The following is an 18,007-nucleotide window of genomic DNA, read 5'->3' as shown; positions in this document are numbered from 1 at the left end:
TTTCACAAAGAGCACTTCACAGACAAATTTTTAGTCAAAGCCGTTATTAGTATAATAATGTGATTTTATGATAACATTATGGACATTTCTAATTGAATAAAGATTCGTAAATATTAACGAAAATTATATGCAAAAATATTTAATATTGTAGAAAAATGTTTCTTTGTGTTGGTCTTTGTTATGGCAATGTAAGTCAAGAATCCATTATTTGGTTGAAAGTGGACCTTAATGTGGAATTTTTTATTGTACATATCGGAAACCTTCAAAAGTCTTTTCGAATTTTATCAAGAATCTCGGCAAAATTTTATTGATATGCCCTTTAAACCAAATAAAGTTAAAAAATAAGTAGTTATTGCAAATTCTTATTTTATATTAAAAATTATTTGTCGACTTAAGTTAAAGAACTGCATACAACACGCGCTGCTCGCGATTGACGATGCTTGTAAAATAAAATGTTAATATTGTGTAACCCCTTGACTTTTACATTTTTAATATTTATGTTTTAACTTTAAAAACATAGACTTCACTTTTTTCTGAAAATTCGTATTTTTTGTTTAAGAGGTTAAGCTGCTTTGCAAAGCACTCTTCCCTTTTGGAACAAGTTTTCTTTGTTGTTTCAAAAGGCTACTGTTTGAAAATTAATCTTGCTTGATTAAGTATTGAACCATTTTTTCAATAATTAATCTTGCTTGGATAAATTCAGTTCCACTTGATATAAAATTCAAAATTTTTTTAACTGAAATATCACCAATTAACTTTTTCGTTGAAAACGAATTTTGTTGCTGTTGTTAAATTTCAAATGCTTGTTAAAAAGTTCAATAACTTTCTTTGAAATTATTTTTTTGTTATTGAATAATCATAATTTTACTGGAAAATTCATTCATTTGGTAGATGATTCAAGTAATTGTTTAAAAACTAATTTTTTCCGGAAATTCGTATTTCAGATTAAAAAAGTAAACTGTTTTTCGAAAAATTAGTTTCTTTTAAAAAATATTACACCTTTATTGATTCAAAATGCAAATGAATGAAAGTTAATCTTTTTTGGTTGAGGATTTAAGTATTTTGATGCAAATTTCTCTTTTTTGGGAGAACGCGACTGTTTTTTGTTTGAAATTCAAATCAGATCTCTCGACAATCTTAGGCAAATTATATTTATATGCCCCTGAAACCAAAAAACGTTAAAAAATAATTGGGTGATGGAAAATTTTATTTTGTTATAAAAATTACTTTTTTCTTTAAGTTGAAGAATAACACGCGCGCGTTGAGCGCGATTATATTACAGTAAAATAAAATGTTGATATTTTTAACCCATTAAATGTTTCATTTCAAAGATTTATTTTGTTGGGAATTTTCAGAAAAGACGTTTTCTTAGTTTGTTTAAAAAACAACTAGTTGACAATTAATCTTTCTTGCTTAAGCATGAAAATATTTTATCGAAACTTGGTCAAGATTTGGATAATTTCAGTTTAACGGATTAAAAATTAATATATTTTTAGTCGAAATATCTCATATTATATTTTTCATTGTGAATTCATTTTTTTCTTGTTAAAAATTCAACTACTTCTTCAAAAGTTAAACAGCAACTTAGAAGAAAATTAATTTTTGATTGCTGAAAATTCCTATTTTGGGTTAAAAGTTTAAACTGTTTTTCAAAAAATTCGTTTTTTACGAAAACATTCAATGTTTTTTACTTCAAAATACAACTGGAGCTCTAGCAGGTTTGTTTCCACCCACCGCCAATCCCACAACCAGCCCAATAGAAGAGTTTTCCTGTAAATGTTTTGGATGAAAAGTTTATATCTTTTTTGATAACAATATCAACTATGCAACCTTCAAACCAAGCAAAGTTAAAAAAGAAGTATTCAACGCAAAATTGTATTTTGTGTTAAAACTTATTTTTTCCTTCAAGCCGAAAAAGTATACGCTTTTATAACGAGCGATTAACGATAATAGTAAATAAAATTTAAATTTTTTTGAGCCAGTTGACTCTTATATTATCAATATTTATTTTTTAACTTTAAGAGCACAGGCGTGAAAAAAATTTAACTCGAAGGATCAGGTATATTTAATAGTGTGATCCAGCAAAGCTGAAAGGTGGAGTTATCGCCACTCGAGGTGCAACGCTGCTGTTATCGACATAATGTCTGGCTTGGTGAATATGGTAAAAGGGGAGGGTTGATTGCAAGCTCAAGCTTGCATTTTTTTCCGGAGTTCTTTTTCCAGAAGGTGCAATATCAGGACTCTGGGGAGAAAAATGAAAGGCGTGAATTATAGGGAGCCAGAAGGTGTCAATCGGAAAAAAAGAAGAGATTATGTGATGCTTCAAAATATTGTGTACTTTAATCAATGGATTGCTTTCATCAATCAAGCGACGTCAGGTGTCTTAAAGGAAACCATATTAATCTTATTCATACAAGTATTACAAAAATGTAACCCATCTGTATGCTTTGCTTTATTAAAGATAATAAATGGTTCGATTTACTGATTTATTAATCCGAGAATAATTAGGGAAATTAAACATTTTTGTTAATTAATTTGATTATGAATTCTAGATACACGACATTATTTTCAAATTTAATTGCAATTTGCAGTACTGTGAAAGAATGTGAAAAACTTCGAAAATTTATTTAATGAAAAAAAAATTTACATCTTATTAAAAAATGTTTTAAAATCCTAATTAGACTTATAACAAGTGAAATATAAAAGAAAATCTATTCATTTCTAATTCCTCTAAACTATAAATTAAAAGTTTTGAAATTTGATTAGTGCTAAATTTATAGAATAAACAGACTTACATGAGAAAAAAATCTTCAAGTTCGAAAATCTATTGAAGTGAACATTGGAAAAATACAATATTAAAAATACAAACATACATTGCCAGAAATTCGAATTCTTTGAAATTGGACAGTTTTTTAAACAAAAATGTTATATATAAAATATATTAGATTGAGGAAGTTAAACATATATGATAGAAAATGTAAAAAAAAATAAATTTAAGAATTAGGATTTGAGTAAAGTATTTTGACCGGTTTAAGGGAACAAATTAACATAATTAAATTCCCTTTTCATCATATTGTAGTGCAATATAAGCGCTGTAAATATCTCGAATCGAATAAAAAATTGTTAAAAGTTGCAAAAATGACGTAAATTTCTAGGAAACGAATGAAAAGGGATTTTTCACAAGAAGGAGGACTTTGATTTTTTTCATGATTTTTTGTAGACTCATAGTAATATGAGAGAGATCCTCTGAGTTTTGCTTGGGATGGGCATTCCCTTAATGTTAAAGGAATCATTTTTCATATGATGAAATAAATCTTTCAAACAAAAATTTTTCTTCAAACATTCATGGTTTCATTTCTCAAAGAAACTAAAATTATATGGAATGACATTATTCTGTAAAAAAATAAAAATTCCAAACATTAAGACATTTTAGTATAATATTTGTATTTTTCAGTTGCCAATTTAAATATAAGTTTAAAAGTTCATGTTTTTTTTTATGACTATTCTGGCAAAAAAAATCCTTTATGTTGAACAGTAATGTACTTCATTAAAAATGTGTGCCTTTAGGTAGAAATGTAATATTTTTTGTTAAAAATGCTTCTGTTTTTCTAGAAATTGGTCTTTTTTGATTGAATCTGAGTGTTCTAAATTCAATACTCAAATATATTTACTGTAATACTAATAATAATAATACTGTAATAATAATATTGGATGTGTCATTGAAAGCTTATATTTTCAGTTCAGAATAGATTTTTCAAACTGAAAAAAATTAAATATTCCATTTCGGTAAAATAGATCTTTTTTTAATCAATATCTTTGTTTGAAAATGCAACTATAAAAAAAGTAGAAGTATTTTTGGCAAATACATAAATTATTGCATTTTACGTTAAAAATCCATCTTTTCCGATTGCAAATTCATCTAATTTGTTAAAAATAATGTTTAATTTTCGTGATAAATTGGTTTTTATTAATTGAAAATTTAACAGTCTATTTAGAAATAAAACTGTTTGTTAAAAAAAATTTGTGGTTAAAAATTTATATTCTCAATTTAAAATTCTTCTCTATTTTGTAAGAAAACTCCTCTTTTTAGTTAAAAACCTCAGAAATTTGGTAGAAGATTTTCTTTTTCCGGAAATTAATTTTTTGTAATTAAAATGAAACTGTTGCATTTTTTATTAAAACTGTCTCCTTTTTGGTTTAAAAATTCAATTACTTAGTCGAAAATCGATGTCATTTATAGAAAATTCTTCTTTTTTAATAAAGACTTAATATTTTTGGCTGAATATTTAATTATTCATTCAAAAGTATAGAAAAATAATACTCTTCTTTGAGCATTCACATACGTAGTTGAAGTTTGATATATTTGGTTGAGAATTATTTTTTTTCGACTTAAAACCTTTTACAGGTTAAAAATCCAACTCTTTCATAGAATTCGTATTTTTTGGTACAATTTAACTGTTTTCGATCCAAAAAACAATCGTTTCTTGGTTAAAGTAGCTACTATTACATTGTTTGTTGAGAACTGATCCTTTTTTTAATTCAAGTACTTCGTTAAAAATTAAGCTACTTTGTTAATACATAAGAAACCGTAAGGTTTTACTACACCCAAAGACCCCTTAAACATCTGACATAACTTTTAAATAAAAAATAAATTAATTAACAAAAAATATATATAATTGACAAATATTCACTCTATTAAAATTCCAGAAAAAAATTCTTTACGTAATTGATACATAACCCAGAAAGTAATGCAAATCAGGGAAAATGTCAGGTTATTCAAATCCTACTTCTAGTAAGGACCATTCTTCAAATTTTCAAGAGTCACGCAAATTTATAGTTCACCCTCTTTCGTGAGTACTTACTCCATTTCTTGGCAAGTTTTTTTTCTGTCTCGTATATCGTCATAGAAAAGATTACAGGCGAATTCCTTGGACGAGTGCCTGCTTCCAAATACGTATTTTATGTTGGTCGTATTGAGAGATAAATTTTCTTGCGGTGGCTCCTAAAATATTTGTCTGATTTTGCTCGTATCAGAATCCGAAGGGAATTGGATGGATATTTGAAATTTATGAGTTGGAGGAACGCATTCGTTACGCATTGCTTTTTCCCTTGTTCGCGTCTACTAATATTGAGTTTCTGGTTGTCGGCTATCCAATTCACTTTCCTTAAAATTCTTGTGTAACATGATAAAATAGTGCCTTATGCGAAACAGGGTTTTCCACTTCATTTTTTAACATGTATGAGATAAGCCCTTTTTAGATTTCGTTGCTTTTATAATCATGAAATAAATTGCGTTTGTAAGCAGGACGTATAATGTAGAAATGGGTTGTGCTAAACTTAACCACACCTGTGCTGATCCCATGAGAACGACCTTAAGCTCCTGCACCTTTAATGTAGTTCCTGAATTAATTTTAGTTCATGGAAAAACTCATTTTTCTTCGTTAAAAAATTCACGCCATGCTTCACAATGACAAACTTTTATAATCTAATTAATTTATCTTTTAAAGACGACGATCTATCACGATTTTATTTTCTTTTGGGATGGGAATCGTCCATTGATTGCCTGATTTTTGTACCGTAAGATTTTTTATTTAATTTTAAGGGACTAGAAAGTATTTTTTCACTTTACAGCATTTTCGTGAAATTTAACGACATTTCCAACGATTTTTTAGTTTCGTATGAATTTGGCCTTACTGAATAAGCCATTAGAAACTGTTTTTAATTTTAATTTTTTTGCTATTTCTCATAAAAGTATTAGAATAATGTGAAACTTTTTAACGAAAAAATCTAATAATTGCAAAAAACATTGAAAAAGCTGCTACTTAAAAATTTGACATTTTGAAGCTTTAGTTTTCTATGTCCATATTTAAAGCTATTTAGTCACTTTGATTTCGTTCTGTCAACTTTGGAAGTCTTAAATATTTAATCCGAAACTTCACAAACTAAAAGTATAAAATTTATAGCCTCAGAAAAAGAATAATGATAAAAAATGTAACAAAACATTATGTTATTTGATATGATCTAACTTGTATAAAGATTGGATCCGAAATGATTCTATTTCGTACTTTTTCAACTTATAATCTTTTAACTGTATTAACACATTTAATTTGTAATAACAGATATTTGTACTGTTTAAAATTTTTAATTACAATTTTTTGTAAAATACTTTTAAATACTTTTAATGTCATGCAGCGTCTATCCGTCTAGCTTTTCCGACCTTGGATGGAAAATCGTTCCAGTGTGAAAAAGAACTCTTATCTAGAAAGAAAGATGTGAATGTGTTTGTAATTTTAAATGTAGGAGTTATTTATTTTTCAACTTTGTCCCTTGACAACAAATTTAAACCATGCATAGATATTCAAAATTCCCTCTAAAATAAAAAATATTTTTTGAGCTCACTCTGTCCTCATTCATTGAGCAATATTTTTACAATGCAATCTAACGAGAGCATTTAAAAAAATAATACAACGTACTAGATTGTGTAGAAAAAAATAATTGTTCACTAAAATGGACCTGATTTATAATCAAAACGGTATTAGCTAACAAAAAGAATGTCACAAATTAAAGAATTATAAACAATTTATACATTCATAAATCATATTAGGGTGATATAATTTTATTAAAAGGTTATTAACAAAAAGATAATTTTTTAATTGTGTAAAGAAAAAAACCTAAGGACGAAATAATGTTTGATAACAAAAGTCTGTTTTGCAGAAGTCTTTATTCAAACGATGCGAGCATATTTATAAATAGTTTGTTATATTAAATAATTTGTTTTTTGATATAGCAAAGACAAATCTCCGTCTAAACGCCAACAATAATTTTTTTAATATTCAGATAAAAATAAACAAATTTTTTCTATGTTATAGCAACAAAAACTACGCTTTACGCGACGCGAATCCGCTAACTATATCTTGACAATAATGTTAGTCATTATTGAAATAATGACAAGAATAAATACAAGTAAAAAGTTTTCAAGATCCAACCGATTACAACCCAAAAAGTTCTTTAAAAATCACTTCTCTCTTTCTGCATTAAAATGAATGTATAGCTAAATTCATAAAATCCGAGCTTATGTGAAAATGAGAACAGTATAAAGTTAACCTGCAATACAATGCTTAAATTATTGGCTTCAAGAATCAGAATAAGTTTCCGCAAAGAACATTTTAAAAGTATTGTTACGTATAACGGATAAATCTTCAATTATTGTGTTTTCTTTGTGCTGAAATTATAATGGTTCTTACGGCAGCACTTTCAATTTAGAAATATGGAATCATTAATTAATTTAATTAATTAAAATTTCAAAACCTAATTTTCTTCTTGCAGGATTAAGTGTACATGAACAATGAAGCAAATAATAATGCTCGTCCACCACCCCGAATTGGGGGATAAACATGTACATCTTCAATTTTGATCTTAGGTCACGAGCCCAACATAATCATCGTCACCAAATGAATCCTATAGCACTTCCACGTACCGCTAGCATTACTATTGGTGAAGAATGATATATTGTAGTAGATTGTAGTCATCCTGAGGATATTATAGTTTTTAACAATATGTGTAATGAAATCGTGGCTAGTCTACGTTTGGGACCACCACCGCGGCCACAAACACCACGGACAATAGCACCAAACCCTCCAGCACCAACACAACAACCACAAGCTTCACGGTCACTGGAAACAAACGCACTAGCTATAATACTACGGCCACAAGAACCACGCCCAATATGATAAAACCTGTCAGCACCAGAACGACGGCCAAAAGCTCCACAACTACTAACAACGCATCACTTAGCATATATCTAGGTGGATTATAGGCGTCTTTAAGATAAAATTGGTTTTGATAATTTGCTTAGTGAAATGGACTCTAGTCTCTGTTGGGGACCACGACCACGGTCATTACAACTAAACCAGCAAACACCAGCACTACGGTCACGAGCACCACGCCCAATAGCACCTGACCCTGCGGCACTAGCACCACGGCCACTAGCACCAAACCTACTAGGACCAGCACTTATTCCATGAGAACCCCGGCAACTAGCATCAATCCCTTCAGCACTAGCACTCCAGATATGAGTGCCACATACTCAAGCACCACGGGAACTAGCAACAGACACTTCAGCATTAGCAACACGGTCACAAGCATACAGGTCACGAGCACCAAACCCACCAGTACCAGTACTACGTCCACGAAAACCCTGGCCTCTACGACCAATCCCTTCAGCACCAGCACTCCGGCTACGAGCAACACAGACACAAGTACTACGGCCACTAGCACTAAACCTTCAGTACTAGTACTACGTTTACGAGAGACCCGGCAACTAGCATTCATCCTTCAGCATTAGCACTCCGGCTATGAGTACCACTGACACAAGCACCACGGGCACTATCACCAGACTCCAGTATTAGCACCACGATCCCAAGCATAAAGCACCAATCCAACCAGCATCAGCACTACAACTGCTACTACCTACCAGCACCATGGCCATCAATACTACGGCGGCCGCATGATGTACCTTCGAATGAACTCATAAAAAGGAAATTAATAAATAAAAATTATAGTTGTAGAGATTTAAAATGAATATAAAAACTTGATTAATTAGAGCACACACACACACACACACACACACACAGACACACAATTGTATAACTTAAATAAAATTCCGGAATAATGATGTAAATAGAAATAAAATATATTTAATCTAAGTAACTTTTTTTAACAGAAAACTGAAAACTTCATTTAAGAATGATTTGATTATCATATTCTTCATGAAATCATAAAGTATAAAAATAACAAATCAGCGGCCATAAAAAGGATGATATTTTTTTTCGTTTGTTCTTTAAATATCAAAACATATTGATTAGCGTCATTAAGGTTTTTAAAAAATTGTTTTTGTGTCTGACCATACACACTAGCCTTAATGGTACCTTCTTTTTGAGAAATTTTTTTAAACAAAAGAAATTCAAAATCAAAGACTGTTTACAGGTGTTCTATCTGAATTTTTTCTTTTTTAACTACTTCATTGTGTTTTTAATTTTCGAATGTCGCATCTTATTGTGCCGCCTTGTGAATGCGTATCAGTGCAATTTACGTAAAGATGTGAGGATTCTGCCACAATTAACTGATTCGCATGCTTTTTGCGTTTTTACAAACTTTTACATATGCCTTAAAGACGAATAAACGAATTTAGTCATTTGCTTAACACTTTTGGGCTTTGCAGAATAAGCTTTAAAGCGTTTATTTAATTTCAAATTACATATTCTTGGTCCCTTATACGTATTTAGTTTAATATTCATCATCTACTTGAGCTATGTTTTTAAAAAAATAGCAGTAATTAATCGAGTGTCAATTCGGCAATTAAGGCGCAGTTAGCGGCGGATAATCATGTGCAGCCGCGCGTAGCCCTACTAATCGTTATCGTTGTTTAGGAACGTCAGATGTTTGATATTTTCGATCTGTTTTGATTTAAAATATAAATTAATCATAGATTTTAAGAATATTCATCAGATAGCGTCTTCATATTGCCAATTACGAAGAAAACTTAAGGTGAAAATGCGCGGAAAGCCGAAAAATTCTTTTATCCTGCTTAACCTAAAAATCGGGAAATAGAACATTTCATGTGAAAATACTCCAGTCTTAAAGAAACTATATCCGGTTAATTTCAATTTGTTATTTTCAGAATGCTGATGTTGATTTTTATATTTTGAATTATTGTTAATACGAAAAATAGCTTAAGTCTTCACTAATATGCTAATGTAAATTATCTTAATATTTGTAAATATTATAATGAAAATGTTTAAACTAATTTTAAAGGAAATTTGTCATTTTTTCTTTCTGATTTCTCATTTTTCTATAACAATTTACTTTTTTTAATTAACTGGTTTTATTTCGCCATTATTAATATTAAATGCTTTGCATTAAGATTCATGTATTGCATTCAAAACTTAGTTTTAGAAAATTAATCATTTTCGACATATAATCACCTTTAGCATTTAACTTGACCTTTTCTAATTGAATCTTCATGTATTTTGTTTCAAATTCGTTATTTTCTGTTGAAAAATTAAACTTCTTGCTTTTTTTAAATTGAAATCCTTTCAGGTCGAAATATCATCCATTATGTGTTTTGTGGAAAATGTATCTTTTTTCCTTGGAAAATCGACTGTTTGGTTCGAAGTTAAACTTTTTTTACAAATTCATTTTTTGTTGTAGATTAGTAATTGTTGTTAAATATCCATATTTTATGTTTGAAAATCGAACCTTTTGTTTAAATTTCTTATTCTTTGCTTGAAAACTCAACAATTTGGTAAAAATTATATTAAATTAAATAATCTTTTCTGGTGAAAAGTATTATTTTCTAAACATTTGGTGCATTTATTTATGCTTTCTTATTTGAGAATTCAAATATTTTGTATAAAATTAATGTTTTTTGTTTAAAATTATTCTTTTTTGTCAAAAAATTTGCTTTGTTTGATAAAAATTCATCTTTTTGATTTAAGATTCTACTGTTTTTTTAAAGATTCGTAGTCTTTAATGGAATACTGCTGACTTAAAATAGTCATTTCTGTAGAAATTCTTTCTCCTCAACTGAAAATTTGACGATTCCACTTTTCGTTCCAATAATATATTTTCTAATGGGGATTTCAATTATATTCATTAAATTCATCTTTCATGATTAATAATTTCCGTATTTGATTGAAATTTTAATTATTTCGCCGGAAAACAAAAATTGTGTTTGATTTATCTGGTTGAAAATGCATCTTTTAGCATAAAATTAAAATAATAATAAGATAAGGAAAAACGTTTTTAATTTCTAAACTTTCTTATATTTAAAAATCCATTATAGCAAATATTGGGTCGCATTTTTTCTTCTAAAACCTCTACAAATGCAGAGAATAGCTACCTTCTACAATTCTGAATTTTGCGTAAGAACTTAGAAATTTTCCCCCTTTCACTCTTATTCTAACAATAATATTGTGGCTGTTTTTCTCAATTATATTCGTAAGTGCAACACAATAAGGTGATGAAATATTTGGTATGGGACTCCATATATGGGGTCTATGTCAAGGTGACTTTTTGTAAGAACAACTTTTTTGCAAAGGTATTTTGAAATGCCCCGCTTGAAGTTCCTTATTTTTGATTTTGAATAATCTATACATTAATAAATTTCGTAGGCCAACCATAATTATTATAATAATAGCACTATATTATAATATAATGAAATTATATCATAGTTGGGTATCAGCAGAGTAATATAATAATAGTCACCACATGACACTATAGCAGCCCAATGAAACATAATATTAAAGTAATGTCACTAACAGTGTATAGAAAAATAATTAATCGGAATATTGCAAGTTTCTTATTTTTAGTTGAGGAAAAAAGTCTAAAACTTCAAAGGGTCTATTTAAAATGAATAAACCAAACCTGTTTTAGTTTCTCAACTTTTTTCCACAAAAATGAAAAAAAAAATGTTAAACTGAAATCGGAAATGGTACAAAATATTAAATCGGACGTCCCAAGACTCTTTTTTAGGGATAATAACCAAAAAAATTATTGTGCTAAATAAATATTGTGTGCATGTGCACTATTTTGAGGTTAGGGTCGTGTTTCAGCTCTCTGTCATTTCGATAATATAGGTGTCTGTCGTACCAACGCTGTCAGTAGCACTTAAAAAGAATTATCGGAGGGAATTGTAAGGCAAATAACCTCAAAATACAGACACACACACTCACACATCAAATTTATTAAGATAAATTTTTTATTAGTGAACCGACAAAAAAGGGTTCTAGGACGTCCATTAGCATGTTCGCTATCGTTTCTCAGATTTTGAAAACAAAACCTTTATTATTATAGGAAGAAAGTCGGACGAACCTAAAACTGGTAAAATCGATCATTTGCTAAGTGTCACATATCCTTAAAGTAAATTCAAAGGAAATTTTCTCTCAAATAGGTGAGTATCAAATATACACAGTAAAAAAAATTTAGCTATGACAGAGATATTATTCCCCATTATAGCTAAACATTTAGCTGAAAACGAACGAAGGAATTAAGAAAACTCTCTGGATCAGCGAAAATGAATATCCTTGATCATTTTCCATATACCAGGGATATCGTCCAGCCAAGCCCCTAATAAGTATAGCTATAATAGGGATATTAAGAATAGGTGTCTGAAGGAATTGTCGGAAGAGCGCCGGTGTATTGTGGGAGCAGCGAAATAAAATGGCGACGGTCTAAGCGGGAGCAGTTACAGTTCACATTTACTTTGGACAATTAAACGCTTTTTACCACTTGAAATGTGCGCGAATGTTAATATTAAATAGAGTTCATGATGCGGTAATAATAATTTACAATTGTTTCGATTGTAGGCGATAACTATTTTGAAATATCAAGTAACGCGATAATAACAACAAACTTGACCTCCAAATGCATTATATGGATTTCAGAGAAATTCATTTTCTCTATACCAGATCCAAGATTGGCTACTGTAAGTTAAAATATTTCTATAACAACTAAATTTTTTTTCTAATTTAAAGATAATAAAATTACACATAATCTGTCGAAAATTATAAACTCTCCAACTTAGCAATTTTGTCCAAATTACTGATTTACGAGAACAGTTTACATAAAGTAACTAAATGTTTAACTCTTCTAACTAAACGTTTTACCTAATCTAAGCGGACACTTTCTTTGAGTTTAATATATTCTCGATTCACTCATTCCCCTCAAGAATTTTTTTCCGTGTATCAAACTACACACAATGCAAGACAAGCCTGACGTAAGAAATTTACATGAGTGTCGAAGAATAATATGACTGGAGAAACTGGAAAAGCAAGGTTCATCGAGATGAGGGTTAAAAATTTAGATCTGCAAAAGTAATACTTGCGAGAATAAAAAATAATTGTTCCTAAAATTCAATATTCTCAGCTATTCTTTCATATAAAATATATATGTATATGAAGTTTTCAGTTTTCATTCTCCAAAATTGAATAAATTTTAAATGCCAATCTTAAAAATTCCTAAATTTTAAATTATTTAACTTAAAACTTTAAAATTCTTTTATTTTCTCCATTTGTATTTTGAAAATATTTATCATTGAAAGTTATTTTGTTTGGCTAATTTAATTTTGAAGCTTTACAATATTGTCTAGTGTATTTTGCACGTCAATTAGTTTGTATCTAATGCTTTTTCTCAGTGCTGTCAAAAAGAGTAAATTCGCCGATCTTTAAAACAATTCAATAAATATTTTCAATATTATTACACGGGGAACCAAAGTGACATTTACATGCAGAAATAGCCATGTATTTTTCTCAAAATTACTTTCTAGTTTTATTCAGGTACTTTTATTAATATAAAAATTTGTTGGAAGATTTATTATCTCCTCATAAAAACGCATGTGTAATTTCAGAACAAAGAGTCTATCATAACTCAATATTTACTTACAAAGGTCTTAATAAAAGATGCTTTGGACCCATATCTTAAAAGAAGGTTTATTATTTGAAATTTACATTAGGGTGACCGACATGTTTTAATATCTGTGAAAATACTGAAATACTGAAAATATGAAGGTCCTTAATGTCGCTATACTCCTCGGATCTCTGGTTTTCCAGAGCTATATTCGTAAGTATAACTAATTGAGAAATCAAATATCTGATATACTTCTCCGAGTATTTTAAATTTCGTCAATTTACTTTTACGTGCCAAATTCCTTTCTATCTTACATTTTTTTGAGACTTTCACTAAAATATAAATAGTCAGCTATAATTATATTTTTCTAAGCACAATACAATTTTTCTAATCTAGCAAACAAAATTTAATGTGTATCCATATGTACGATTTTTTTAAGTCTGTGAACCGATAGTTTAAAGATGCTTAAATTATTTGCTTTAGTAATCAGAACTAACCTTATAATCTCTAAAAAGATCATGTTAAAAGTATTGATATGCTTTTTGCTGGAACATTCAATTATTTGTTATGCTGTTTTTTATTAGCACTTTGTTGCTTAAATCACGGACTGCAAGAATCAGAAGAAATCTCCACAAAGAAAATTTCAAAAGTATTGATAAGTATAACGAATAAGCCTTTAATTATTATGTTTTATAGAATATATAATCATTAGTTAATTTAATTAATTAGATTTGAAAAATCAAATTTTCTTTTTGCAGAATTAAGTATACAGATGAATAATGAAGCAGTCAATAATGCTCATCCACCACGCCGAATGGGGGGGCCACCCATAGAATTGTTTCATTATCATCATAATCCACCAGCCCAAAATGATCAGATTCATTCAGGAAACTGTATTACAATGCCACGTGCGGCCAGCATTGATATTCAGATGGAAAGATATATTGCAGTAGATCACAGTCATCTTGAAGATCAATTTTTTTTTGAGAATTTATATAATAAAATGAAAGCCAGTCTCCGTTCAGGACCACCACCACAGCCATTAGCATCAAACCCTCCAGCACTATCACTTCGGCCACAAGTACAATACCAACCACCACAGGCACTGCGACCACCAGCACAACAGCTACAAACACCACTTGTCCGTCCACCAGCAATAAACCCTTCAGCACCAGCCCTACGGCCACGAGCACTGAAACCCCCAACACCAGCACCACGTGCACTAGCACGAAACCAACCAGCACGAAAACTGCGGCCACCAGCACAACAGCCACAAAAACTATTCGTACGTCCACTAGCAATCAATCCCCCAGTATCAGCTCTACGGGCACCAGCAACAAGGCCACGAGCACCAAAACCCCCAGAACCAGCACAACGACCGTAAACACCGCGGCCACCATCCCCAGTAAAACGGTTGCAAGAACCATCGCGACCAGCACCACATTCACCAGCACGAAAGCAACCAGCACGACTACTGCGACCAACAGCACAACAGCCACAAAAACTAGTCGTACGTCCACTAGTAATCAACCCTCCAGTATCAGCACTACGGCAGTGAGCACCACGACCACCAACACCAGTACAGCGGTCGCAAGAACCATGGCGACCAGCACCACGGCCATCACATAATCGCTAGATCTAATGAAAAAAGAAGAAATAGAAATAATCATTGGAAATTATGTAATATCGTTGAATAGAAACATTATTCTTTACTTCTTCAGTAAATAAATAGATATGCAAAACAAATATTGCGTCAACCTTTTAACTTTTATTTTAAAAAATGATATCTGAAAATATAGTATATATCCAGCAAGTTTTAAATATTTTAGAACTAGGGATTTTCAAAAAAAACGACTATGAAGTCATATTTTTAAGATAATACTGACAGATAAGATTCTTATTGCTCATAAAACGTGTCTTCCTGAAAAAGAACAAGACTCACTTTACAGAAGGATTTGCAAGGCGTGAAAATAAAAAGAGATTACCTGTCGTAAAAAATAGGAGAATTTATTTGGAGTGTTTTAAATATCGGTAAATGTTGATCAGCGACATCTATTCTGGAATTCTAGATTTAAGTCGACTCACAATTTTAAAGGGCAACTTTAAAAAGGGAAGTGATAACACTTTCAAAAACTATTTTGGCCAGTCTTGTCGAATATTTTGAAAATTTTTTGATCAACATATTTAGAAATTCAGTTATTTTTTTGTTTGGAATATTTACTATTGAGAAAAAGTAAAAATATTACAATATTTATTTTTCAAGAAAGCATGGTATTCTCGGAACCAAAAATTCTGATAATTTAATTTCTATTAACCTGTAGTACAAATTCTTTTACAAAATTTCCTTGGGATGCAAAAGGAACCCCTGGACCAAGATCAAGTTTGAACTCTTGAATGATTATTTCGACACTGTAATGTAGCAGTTTTTTACATAATTAATATCTAAGGTATGTTTTTCCGCAATAAGGTAATCTTGAAAAAAATCAGAATGCTATACCATACTACTGACAAATTTTTCGACAGAATAATCCAATTCCGTCTGATCTAGGGCTAAGCACGAACGGTGAATTTCAGATAATTTTTTAATACTGGACAATTAAATTTTTTTTTTTGAATGATTTTAATATTCGAAATTTCTTTTTCAGAGGCTAAGGCTTTTAATCCATATTCATCAGGATAAAGAAAGAACATAGGCCTATAAAGCAAATATTGTGCCAAATTCTGTAAGGGACAAATGTGCAATTTTAAAAAAGTCTACAGACTTTCGAAATGTTATTTTTTTCAAAAACATAAAAGTATAGCGGACTTAATTCATATTTCAGCTGAAATCTTGAAAACAGCGCAAAATTTAAAAAAGTGCTAACAAATTTTTTTGATAAGTTTTTGAGTGAAAAAACTACGCTTTCCTGTCTTTTTTCGTGTAATGTGTCGTTACTGCAAGAAGTGTGAACTTTTATTTTTCATATGAATCCATTTTTTTTCTCTTTAGCATGGACAAAAAGTAATATCTTAGGGGATATATGCACCGTATCATTATAAAATTTAAGAAAAAGATAAAAAATATAAATAATGCGATTAAGTTCAAAGATTTTTAGGAAAACCACCACTATTTTGTTCGTTTTGATTTTGTTTATTTACCTAGCGGATTTTTAAAGTGAGCTCAAACCATTTGCTTTAGGAAAGAGAACAAATCGACAAAAGGTTAATGTCAGAAGTATTGATACGTTTACTGCTAACACTTTTAATTGCTTAAATTTTCTGTTGTATTTTATTAATATTTTATTGTTTTATTAGCACTAGCGCTATGGCCACCAGCCTCGCGGTTAACACATAATCTTCACATCTGATGAAAAAAAAATACAAATAAAATCTGGACATTATGTAATATTCTTAAATTAGGACATTATTGATTACTTTTGCATCAAATATGTAGGCATGTAAAATAGATATAAATTTTATCTTTTAACTTTTGTCCAAAATATTGATATTTTGTTTTAAATATACGTTTGAGAAATATAGTGAGTATCAAGCTTATCAAATTCTGGCATCACGCATAAGACCTTTAAAATTTTCCTTCTTTAACTCTTATGTAATCTTATTAATTTAAAGACGTTGATTCAAGGATTTTCATATCTTTAAATTCGATGTATGAAGTCATGAGTAATAATTTGTTTCATTGCAAGGTAAATTGTAAGAAGAATGATTAAATTCAAAGATTTAGAGTTTCAACATTCTTTATTCAGCTATATAACACATTTTTTGGAAGATTTATTTATGTGACTATTCATAATACTTACTTCTCTATTTGAAGCACAACAAAACAAATTGTGTAGCATGATTTAATTATCTTGCAGTTTATGATATTGCACTAGGTTGAAGATTAAACTATTCCATTTTTAGAAAATTAATCTTGTTAGATAAAAAATGAAATACTTATTTTAAAGTAAAAAATTTTTCTTAAAATTTTTTAATTTTAAAATTTACAATTGTGGTTGAAATTCATATTTTCAGGTTGATAATTGTACCTACTTTTTTGCAGAAAATTCGTCATTTACGCTTGAAATTTTAACAGTTCGGTAGAAAATTAAACTATTTGGTTGGTAATGAACTTTTTAGTTAAAAATCAGATTTTCGTGTTGAAAATTTATCTATTTCGTAGATAATTCGTTGATAATTTGCAATCCTGAGCACGCGTAGGGCGCGCGATTGTTGATTCTCGCGCTTCGCGCTCGATAATGTATTTAACTCGCGTTACGCGCTTGATCTTTATGCATATACTTTTTAAAACTGAAGGTAAAAGCATCGAAAATAGTGATTTGGTGATTGTGAATTCTCTTTTGTTAAAGCTCCTTCGGCTTTAAAGAACACATTCTCATCACGTATTGCATGATTTGCACTCTAGTTTATCCCTAAAATTGCATGTCATTCTCATAAATGCATATTATTATAATTAATAACTTACACTGATATTCAAACAGACGTAGTTTCATTGTCCCGTTTAAAAAAATGCGAATTCATTAGAAAATATTTTGATGTTAAACATTTTTGTGCAACTTTTGTCGTTTTTCCATAAACGGAATTTGCTCATTTCATATTTTTTTAC

The 18,007-nt window shown here is 29.8% G+C and overlaps 1 protein-coding gene across 1 annotated transcript in view; it reads right to left on the bottom strand.

Annotated features, from left to right (window-relative positions):
- The window catches only part of LOC117182033 (protein O-mannosyl-transferase TMTC2), a 560,376-nt gene that overhangs the window by 131,410 nt on the left and 410,959 nt on the right, over positions 1 to 18,007 (bottom strand). The gene's annotated exons all lie outside the window — the stretch shown is intronic.

This window comes from Belonocnema kinseyi, chromosome 10, assembly GCF_010883055.1.
Source record: "Belonocnema kinseyi isolate 2016_QV_RU_SX_M_011 chromosome 10, B_treatae_v1, whole genome shotgun sequence".
In the NCBI taxonomy this organism is placed as follows: Eukaryota; Metazoa; Arthropoda; class Insecta; order Hymenoptera; family Cynipidae; genus Belonocnema; species Belonocnema kinseyi.
Note: the sequence above shows the minus strand (reverse complement) of the source record. Positions and strands in the feature narration are given on the sequence as shown.